An 11285-nucleotide genomic window follows, 5' to 3' on the forward strand; every position below is an offset into this window, starting at 1 on the left:
CACATTGAGTAACGACCAGTTGTTCTGTCATAAATGCTTTTATTACAGATGTCTGATCTGCACAGAATACTAGATCACAGATATTATACTCCTGTCTAATTTTCTTCCAAAGTATGGGACTGCTCCCATAATATTGAACTGAAAATATGCATTAAGGAAACAGAACAATGAAAAGTTCTTACAGGTTCACTGGCATATAAGGTTCACTAGCAACCCTTCTGAAAGGATTCACTAGCATATAGGCATGGGCCAAAAATATAAGGGTGCTAAACTGATCAGAAAAGCACAATTAAGCATTGTGGGACCCTATCAGCTGAATTATTTACTTATACATGGAGAAAAACTGCTCACCCCATTTAAATATGGGTACCAAAATTCTGCTCCCCTGCAGGCTCAGCGGCTTCCATGATTCAGACAACCAAATTAGACACATAAATATAAATGTTGGGAGCAGCACCAAGGTAGTTTCCACTTCTTTCCACACTCTTATTTTTATAGTGTTTTCTTTGTTGTTGTTGTTGTTGTTGTTTTCACTCCTACAGGAGATTGCCGAAGCAGTAACTAAGCATTTGAAAAACTTATCCTTGATGAATGTGTTGTCAGCAGACCTGACAGCTTCTCAGGCAAAGCCAAAATACTGTGGCAGAAATTTCTCAACAAGCATCCACCTCAAGGCAATAAAGTGTGTCTGCCTGGGGTAGCATGAAAGCATATCAGAGAGCCAAGGGCTTGTTTGTTGACTCAATTTTGAAGAAATAAGCTGAGCTCATGATACCACTAAAAGTAATTTATAACTAACAGGTGTTTTTTTTCATAGTGTTGCTAGAAGTCACTAAATACAGTGGTATACCATATAGGTATGTATTTGTTGTTTTCTTGCAATCTTAGTTGCTAATGGAGTCATGTAGAGTTTTTTTACATGCACAAGACTTTGCAGCAGATGACTTCTAAGGGCAGGACCCAAGAAGGAGACAAGCAGAACTTGGTATCTCTTCCAAAGGGGCCTAGGAATTGCTGATGCCAGGGAAAACTAATGTCTTTTTTAATGTAAACTTAATTTTATGGGTCAGAGGTACAACACTGATATCATACAAATATTTTTATGGGAAAATAAAGAATTTACAGTATTTTGCTGAAATGTTATCTGAGGAAATGATGTAATTGCATGTTATAATGAGAACCTGTTTTCTATTATTTCTCTCAAACTTTCCTCTGTGTCCCAAGTGCAAGTACTGCTGCTGCTAGAGCATGCACAGCATAGCAGAACAGCAAGTTAAAAATTGGGACAAGAACAGGTAATCGTACATACGTACAAAAAAATGGGTTTCACTAGCTTGTGAATTCGAAGATAGCAGTTGGAATTTCATATATCATTGTGGAGAGATCATTTTGTGACAGAGGACATATCATTTCATCTATATGTAAGATGCTACAAATCTTTTCGATATCCAAAAAAGGGTGGAAACAACGAAGAACAAACAAGCAAGCAAATAAAATAACCCAAAACAAACAAAACCAACCAACCAAACAAACAAACAAACAAAAAAAACAGATTACTGGGACAGTTAAAAATGTCTCTAACTGTCCTCTAATAAGACTTCCCAGGCCAACAGAACATATTGCCCAAATGGTGCTTCTGTCAACACCCACCCTTCACTCAAACACCATTATCCCAGGCCCAATTTCATCCCAACATCCCACAGCAGTTCTTGTTCTTGGCTTGCAGCTTCTGTAAATGAGAGTATGAAAGACCCATCAGGATCAAACCCTGTGTTTGCCATCGGCAACACAAACCTGACCAGTGTCAGAATTCATGAGGATGACCAGGTTAGGGTTATGGCTAATAGAAGACCTGTTTTGGGGGTGAAGTGCTTGAGATGAGGTGGAAAGGGGAACAAGTGTCCCTTCCTTCACCTTGCTCCTTGCCAGAGCCTGCCAGCCACATGTCCACTGGCCAGGGCAGGAGGGTCCCACAGACCAGACTCCCTCCTGAAGCTGGTGAGGGGTTCACTTATAAAATTACCTAACATTTATTTAAATATATATATATATATATTATTAAGGCTAATGTTTTATTTTTATATTTAAAAGTGGTTTCTGGATTTTTTTCTTTGTCACCTTTTGCATATCAGAATCATAGGGGAAAAAAAAAATAAGTACCCAGGTTCTTCCTTTTTTTTCATGAAAGGTAAGCATTTTAGTGTGTGTAGTGTAATATAGATAGCAAGATACTCCTCCACAAAATAAGTGACTTTAGAGAAAAAGTCAAGGAGGAATATTTTTTAGTTAGAGTTTCAGAGTAGCCATGTTTGTAGCAGACCTGTTTAATGTGCATTTGGAGATGCAGGTTCTGTGGTGCTAAAGCCAGATACTGCGGTTTGCTGAGTTTATCAGGCTACTCACTCTGCTACAAACCACTTCAGTGAGAGAGGCAGTTTTGTATTTCAGATCAGAAGACTGGATTAGTGTTGTTGGTGCTTGGTATTATGATTTAGTGTTATTACAGTGTACCACTTTGATGTGTGGAAAGGAGAAAATGTGTAAGCCTAATGCTGACCAAGGTTTTCAGTTCAGGGAAATACTAGAGTACTTGATTTGCTTCTTGCTCTTTCTAGGTCCTCTCCTCTTCCTGCAATCTGTTTTCCAAAAAGTGGTGATATAATTTGAGAAATTTAGAAAGGCATTTATTACAGATGGCTTGTAATTTTTTGCACTCTGTCCTTCAGGCTGAGGTTGTGGTTTCATCTTACAGTTAAACAACGTGACAGTGAGCTGCTGCCAAAAGAAGCAGTATCACTATTTGTCCTCCGTCTACAGTTCCTACTCAGGCCCTAGCAGCCAACTTCCCATATTTCACTTGCATCCCATCTAGTGGCTGCATGGTTTCAGAAGCGGGCTGGTTGGGCAGAATGTGCCACAGGAAAACAAATCAACTTCTTCATCCCAGGGGTTTCTCCTGGAGCAGTTCATCCATGGCTGCACATTCACTAGATCCAAAACACAGTAGGGTAAAATTCAGCGGGTTTTGGTTGGTTGCATGTTTTTTGCTTGTTTCTTTTTCTTTTGTTTTGTTTGTTCATTTGCTTTCATTTTGTTTTGTCCTGTTTTGTTTTGCTTTGTTTGGTTTCCTTTTTAATACTATGATAAAGCTGAATTTATCAGGAGGTAGAATCTTTATTTCTCCCACTTCTATCTGTCTGTGTGCATGTCTGCATTTCCAGGAACATTCCCATGTCAAAGTTAATCACAGATGGCATTTGGTCTGTTAAGGCATTTCTGAAAATTAAGCAAGAAGGAAACACAATGCATATTTAAAACTGAAGGAAAATGCTGCATGAGTCACTGTCATCACTTTTATCTCTTTGTAACTTTTTAGACTATGATGAAATACATGTCTAATTAAAAGATTTGAGAACTCTCACTGACTTTGGTATACCTCAGAAATATGCACTCTTCACTGCTTTGCTTTGCTTTGTGGATCCTTCATGTTGCAATTGGTTTGGGCAGACATGGAATTTAAAAAGACAGAGGGTCAGGCTGAAGCGATCTGACTAGCCTCTGGCTGCAAGAGCTCTGTGTTACTGCGTATGTGGGTCAGAGGCAAACGTTTTTGCATCTTAGGCAACGTGATTAAAAATGCAAGACTTGTTTCCATCCAAAGTAGCACATATAAAGCAGAGATACGGCTGATCCAGATGGTACCTGCAGTTCAGGCAGGCACATGCTGTTGACAGTCACACCTGACTTCTTCAAAAGTCCACCTCACAAATACAAGATGTCATGACAGCCTTGCTAATGGAGACCAGATCTCTTTATAGCTGACAGAAACATTTGTTTGCATTCCACTGGATGATTCTGTTTCCCATCACAAAGAGCTTAAAGAATTTCTTGACATTATGAGTTTTTTAATAGCTTTTCTTTTTATTAACTTAAACAATTTTCCATTAACATGCCAGTGTTCTAACTATTTGTTTAATGTCTGAGGGTGATGTAAAATCACCTTAATGGCTGCTCTATCACCAATGTCTATGTTGGCCTAGTCTTTCCCCAAGATGTATCTGAGGTAATCCTATCCGTCAGCATCCTCTGCTCTTGCCAGAATTCTAATGCTGGCATCACAGTAAAAACAATACAAAGCACAGTCAGCCTCACATGAGTTCTTACAGATAAAGAATACAAAACTGATATCCAGAAGATTTCAGGATTTTGGGTGTTTTCAAGGAACAATGAGTTTTATAACTTATTTTGGCTAGTTTTGAAAGTTTTTTTATCATTCTCTGCTGAAATCGCAAAGATCTTTCTTTGCAAATTCACATTTAATTTTTCATTGTTACTCCAGTGTCCCACCATCATGATATATATATTTTTTTATATATTTTTAATGACAATCCATACTGACAGGAGAGAACATTTCATCATTACAGAAAGTTTTTTAACAGGAAAGGGTGTTGTGGTTTTGAATCAGCACAGATCATTCATAGTCATGGCAGTCATATACTTGATCATACTTCATTTGAATTTATGGACTATAAATGACTTACTCAGAGAGTACAAAAGTATACATAAAAGTAGTGAGTTGTAGAAGGAAAACTTTACTAGTAAGTTCAAATTTGTTTATTTTTGTCATTTAAAATATGTCAAATTCCCCTCTTGCTTGAGCAGTCAATAGACATTATCATAAAACATGAAATCAAGTTACCCATCAGTGTTGTCAGTCTTGTTTAATTATGATCCACAAATATTTTGACTTCTTGAGAAAATTTATAAATTTAGCCATTCAAAAAAAAAAAAAAAAAAAAAAAAAGAGAGAGAGCTGTATGGATAGCAAAGCAAATAAACATATAGGGCTTCAAGAACTAATCTGGGTGCCTATTAGCAATTGACATTCTTATTATTGTGTGATTGTGTGTTGTGACAGAGTTTCTGCCTGCCCACTGCTTTTATTGGTACTATAATGTATATATACTCATATTTACTCATATTTGATATTTGTATATATACTCACATTTGGAGTCAATATGCAGGTTAGCGGACAAGTAAAAAAGGATTTGCTGGGGGTGGATTCAGGGAAAGAAAATTGGCTCTTCACAAAACTCCCACACCTTTCCCATCTCTTTACATTTTACTGACATGCACTGCTTTGGAGAAAAAAAAACAACACACTTAGAAGTAATATGAGAAGGGCTGAGTTTTGAGAAGCTCTAGCCCAACATATCTACACATGTAGGCAATATGAAGTCTTCTTCCAAATAGAATAAAAAAATGAAAAAAAAAAAAACTTTTAAAGCTTTATGCATATCCATTCTATTTATTTGTATGATAGTATTTGAAAAAACAGGTCATTTTCATCTTGGACATCTAAAGAACAAAACACTCTCAGGTCCTGTTTCTGATCATCTGGTATCTGACTGAGAAGACTACATCAGGAAGATTGCTTTTCCTTTGAGAGCAACTGGGTGAGTGCATATTTAAAGACACAAAGGATAAAGCAAAGTAAATGGTTACACTATCATTTTGTGAACAGGAGTGTGGCTGACTTTTAAAGAAACTTACCTCTCATCCCAAGAATTTGATGAAGAGAACTGAGTGCTGTGTTTTTCCAAGCGTATTAAAGAGACTTTTAATACAAATTTTGCTTTTCCCTTACAAGAGCCTGTTCCACCTCCCCACAAAGCAGTGAGACTGTGTGTGTGCTGGCTGTCACCTGCCCTGCACTGCAGTGTCACCGTCCCCTGCTGCAGGCTGCCCCGTGCTGCCACCTACTTCTCATATTAAATTTATGACAGGAGTTTAGTAGGAGTTAGTTGATTAATGCGCTTAAATATATACAATGGATTAATTATGATCTGATGTTAATGTTCTCTATGTATCTCTGTAAATATTCATTTTAAGCAGAATGTACTTCAGCTTTTTGCTTGAGGCAGAAAGAAGCGAGTGTTGCAATACCTAGTCTTACTCAGAGACTCCAGAGCTGTCAAGCTATCACATCTCCTCTTTTTTTTTTTTTTTCAGACAAAAAATAAATAAAATCTGATGTTCTGCAATGATTTCCTACATATACTAAGAATATATATATATACACACATAAGTTTTTAACAGATCAAATGCAGCATGAATGATTCTACTTTGCCATTTGCCATTTGCCATAACTGTAGGTGCTTAATCCTACATTCTCAGTTATTTTTATGTCCAGAGGATAGCAAGCTAAATATATATCTATATTATCATTTTACTCCTGAGTGATGTTTATAGAACAATAGCACTCACAGTGTATACATAATTCTGAAAATATGTTTCTATTGAGCCAGTGAAGAGAAAAAGATTACCTTTCCCTTCCAAAACAGAACAAATCCCACAGTGTGTTCTAATGCCTAATTTCCACTGTAAATTAATAGTCAGTGTCACACAGTTCAGCCTGCTGCCATGAGCTTGGCTCTTCCTGTCCCTAAACACCATTACGTCAACAGAAGACACTGGTAGACATGCAGAAAAAGTGCCCAAATTGCATTGCATGTTGTGTGTCCAGTTTTGCTAGGATTTTTATTTTTATTTTTGTTGTTGCATGCATTTTACATAATAAATGTTTTTTTGCTGGAATAGAACATCCTTTATAGGATATCCTTGTACAGCCATCCTGAAAAAAAGAGTACAAGATAAACCTGGCCTTGGAATAAGTGATGGAGCATGCTTAGTACATTCTTCATCCTTTCTTCAGAAACGTTCGGAGTAAAGGTCTTCTTTTAATAAGCTCTATAAGCTCTGTGAGTGGAAGCTATGTTTTTGCATTGTGCTGAATGAATGACTGGGGGGAGAGGGGAGTTTCTGCCTTGACAAGGACAGAACATCTGTAGACGTATAGATCTACCTATTTGTAGGACAGATGTTTCTCCTGATGCATTTCAGCCTTTTGGTTTTAGAATCTTGTCATTTTTCTTCCAGAACAGCTCCCTGACTGAATTCACAGTGCTCTTGGCTGACCTGGTGGATCAGCATGGAGGAAAGGGGGCAAGCAGTAGGGGTGAGGGCTGGAGAGCAGAAGTTCTTTTAACCAGCTTCCCTGCTTTCCTTATTTTAACTTTACTATACTTTAAATTATTTCTGCAAGCATCACTCAATTTATTAAAATGTCAGTTAGTTTCATGTGAAGTACATAAGTAGCTCTCTTTCTTGTACTAAAACTTTTCCATAGCCTTAATAACCATCCAAAACTGAGTCTGGGCTTTAAATTCTGTGCACTATCTACCAGATTACTGCTTCCCCTATTTTTTTGCTGTTTTCTAGAATGGGGGTCCTGTGGTTAGCTTGGATCCTAATATAAAGGGGAGTTGTTAGGTTTTTGTTTGTTTGTTTGTTTGTTTAACTTATTGTCCTTTCTGGCACTTGGCAGAAATATTCCCCACAATTTTTGTTTGTTTGTTTTTCAGATATATTTGTGTGACCCCAAGTGTTGTATGTAACAATGAAATAACTTCTCCAGTACGATCTACCCAAGTTTCACTGTCCAAAAAGATTCAATTCCTTCTTTTTCACGCTCACACGGACAAGAAGACACTGTTGTGCTTATAACATTCACCCAAGAAAATCCAAATAGCTGGTCTCAGCCTTTCTATCTCTTTGCACTGCGCCTAGGAGGAGTGTTCAAGGTTTAGATAATTTAAAAGCAAACAACTATTCAGCTGTTTATCTGTATTTCTTTTAAGACAGAATTCAGTATTACCCAGGGCCTATGCTGACCTTTCTTACACTCTTCATGAAATCTCTCCTCTTTACTTGCTTGTTTGAAGCATTAGGTAATCTAATGTTGTCTTCCTTTTTGGTGCTCCTACTGAAACAACAGAAACAGTTCACACTTCAAAGCAGTTCTGTGTAACAAACACAAACAGGGAGGAATAACTGATAAGTGTGTGCCTTTGCAAGTCATCTGTTCTGTCTTTGGTGGAATGGCCACATGTTTTCTTCACAATCATAGTGGAAATAAAAATCTGTTCCTCTCATGATGGTTTTTTTTTTTTTTTTTTTTGAAAGACTACTTCTTCCTGCAGGGGAGGTATATCTGTGTTATATCTGACACTGGGGGGAAAAGTATCCTGGTGCTTTGGCACTGAGAGGGCTGCAGGCATGCACAATGAGGGGAAGAGATGGAGAACTGGAAGTAAATAATTTGTAGTAGGGCATATAATGACATTATGTTACATTACATGAAGGGAATATTAGATACCAGAATGCTGCAGAAAACTGGTGGACAGCTACCAGAGAGAAACTGCAAATAGCTTTTTGTGTGTTTAATTCTCTAGACAGGCTCACTGTCCAACCAATCCAACCAATCTCTTTTTTGCTGTACTCTGCATCCTAACAGCTGGAAAACTTTGGAAAGGGTAAGGTGAAAAAAGAGTCTGTAGGAAATATATTAGAATTGTTGTGAGGAAAGAAGAGTTCCTACAAAAATAGCTGTGTTTGTGTGCTGTTATTGCTGTGGTAATGCATTTTTTGCTGATACAAGACATACCATAGAAAAATCTGTCATCTTTGGTTTGGCATTAAGACTCTCTTTAGCAACACAGAAGTCCCTGGAGTGTGCTGAAATATAATTTCCTGGTCTGCAATTTGACAAGGAAGTTGGTTGCAATTTTACATGGGTAAGAAGCCATGCTGAACATCATGAGATATCTGTCATCTTCTGAGTACCCCACTAGAAAAATAAAGGAAATCAAGCCTATCCTAACTGAAAAAGTTGATGCAACTGTTTCTGATTTATGGCATGGACACACATTGATGAAGCAATAGTCCAAAAGTGATGGGGATATTTTCTAAACCACTATAATTTAATTAACACCAGGCTTAATTAACACTGGCCTAGAGATTCAGCATATAGCCTACAAACATAGCACAGGAGTACTGTGCAGGAGTAAAATCCCTTAACTAGAATGGAAGTTCTTTACAGAAACTTCTTATGTGGCCATAGGCACTGGAGGAAATACTGGAGCTACATCCAAGGACTCCAGGCATCCCTATTTATACTTTATATTAAATATTATGTTAATACATGAAATTAATTTTAAGACTTCTTGTTTTAACACAACCATAGGCTCAAGAAAATAACAAAATTTCTAGATTGTACTCACTTCAAGAACTCTGCCTTGATAAGAAAAGCATGTATAACACTTGTGCTTTTAAAAATCTCTCTTATTTTAATCAGATTCTTATTTAAAACAATAAATCTGTAATAATTGCCATAGCCATTAATTTGTGATATGTTGGGTTGTTTTTTTTTTTTGACATTATTTCCTGCCTTATTTTAACTTTATTTCCCTGATTCTAATAATTAAATATATTCATTTAAAGTATATTATTTTAAATAAGTTCTGAAAATACACTTTTTGAGTGAATAAAATAAAGCTAAAGAGACAATACTTTGAAGTTCACTTTAAATATAATTCAATGTACTGTCCTGGTTTTGGCTAGGAGTGAGTTAATTTTCTTCAAAGCGGCTGGTATGTGCTGTGTTTTGGATTTAGGAGAAAAATAGTGGTGATAACACACCGATGTTTTAGATGTTGCAGAGCAGTGTTCACACTGAGCCAAGGACTTTTCAGCTTCTTGTGCTGCCCTGCCAGTGACAAGGCTGGGGGTGCACAAGGAGCTGGGAGAGGACAGAATCAGAACAGGTGACGCAACCTGACCAAATGGATTTCCCTTACCACAGGGCATCTTGTTGAACACTAAAACTGGTGGAGGGTTGGCTGGAAGGGCAGCTGCTGCTCAGGGATGGGATGGGCATCTGTTGGCAGGTGGTGAGCAATCACATTGCACATCACTTGTTTTGTATATTATTAATAATAATAACAATTATTATTATTTATTATTTTCAGTCAGTGGGTGGTAAGAAATTGCTCATCTATTAAACTGTCTTTTGCTCAATCCACAAATTTCATGTTTTTTTCTCTTTTTCTTTTTCTTTTTCTTTTTGTTTTTTCCAATTCTCTCTCCCACCCTGCTACGGGGGTGGGAGGAGTGAGCAAACGTGGTGCTTTTATGCCTGCTGGTTGAACCACAATATTTAAGAGGAAGAGAAGGCTGAAATGCATAAATAGAAATCTCTTTTTTAAAAGAGTTTTTGTATTATTTTTGAGCTTTTCCAATTGTCTCTTCATGAGATTTTCTATATGAATAATCAAAGTGATAGTCTGTAAAAATGGTATAGGAAATTATAGTGTTTATTTGTAGCTGGAGTGGAAAGATACTGAATACAAGATATGATAACTGTAACGTAGGATGTTTAGCACTCAGAATGCCATCTGGTTCTGTACATGACTTAATCTTCCACATTTTGTAGATGAGCAAGGCAAAATTTGGAAGAGTGTGTAGGTAGTTATATTAAAATACAAAAGTTATCAGTTACTCACTGCAATGCTTTAATAAGTATACCACTATACCATGTATTTTATGACAGGATTGGAGGAATACATTCATTTCAGAATATGAAGGAGAAAATAAACACTAGCAAGAACTTCAAGAACCTAGAATGGTTGCTTTATCTATTCTTTATTAGAACTTTCTCTTAAAGATCTTATTCCTTAAATGACTAGACCGAATAAGCTCACTAAAATTTGTTAAATTCTAACTTACATAGTAAATGCTTTTTGATGATGCATGTTGTACCTGCATGATGCATGATGCTGTTAACTGTATGGGTGACAAGAGGCACTGACAATAGTGTTTTAAATGCTAGTTGTGAATGTGACACATAAATAAAAACATACAATGTAAAGTGTTGTGTTTATTTTTTTTTTAATGCAAACTAAGCTTTCTATATGTGATCATAGGTGATTATAAATCAACAGAGACAATAAAAACATGAAATAGAGAGGCTTCAAACTTAGTTCTGTTTTGTCAGCAGAAAATTATTTTAACTACATTTTCATACAAGTGTATTTTTCAAAACATTTGCTTGTCCTCTGTCTGTACCTCAATATTCTGGAGAGTTACTGTGTTGAGATGAGAACTTAGGTTGGCTTAGGATAAGCTTTAATAGCTTAGGATAGCTATTTATGAAATAGCTATCTTCTTTGAGTTTTTCTGTCTCTTTGTTTTCCAGCATTAAGATTTAGTTTGAAAAAATAATGCCACAGTTCAGTGTTAGTCATTTATTAAAAGAACGAAATAAATTTCCAGGTAATACTAATATGAAATAATTATTCTGCAAAAGACTTAGTTTTGCATGATATAATAAAAAGCCTTTGCTTGGGGGCTTTCCCTTTTACATAACTACCATTTCACAGATCCCA

The sequence above is a fragment of the Aythya ferina genome (genome assembly GCF_964211825.1).
Source record: "Aythya ferina genome assembly, chromosome: 2".
NCBI classification, from domain to species: Eukaryota; Metazoa; Chordata; class Aves; order Anseriformes; family Anatidae; genus Aythya; species Aythya ferina.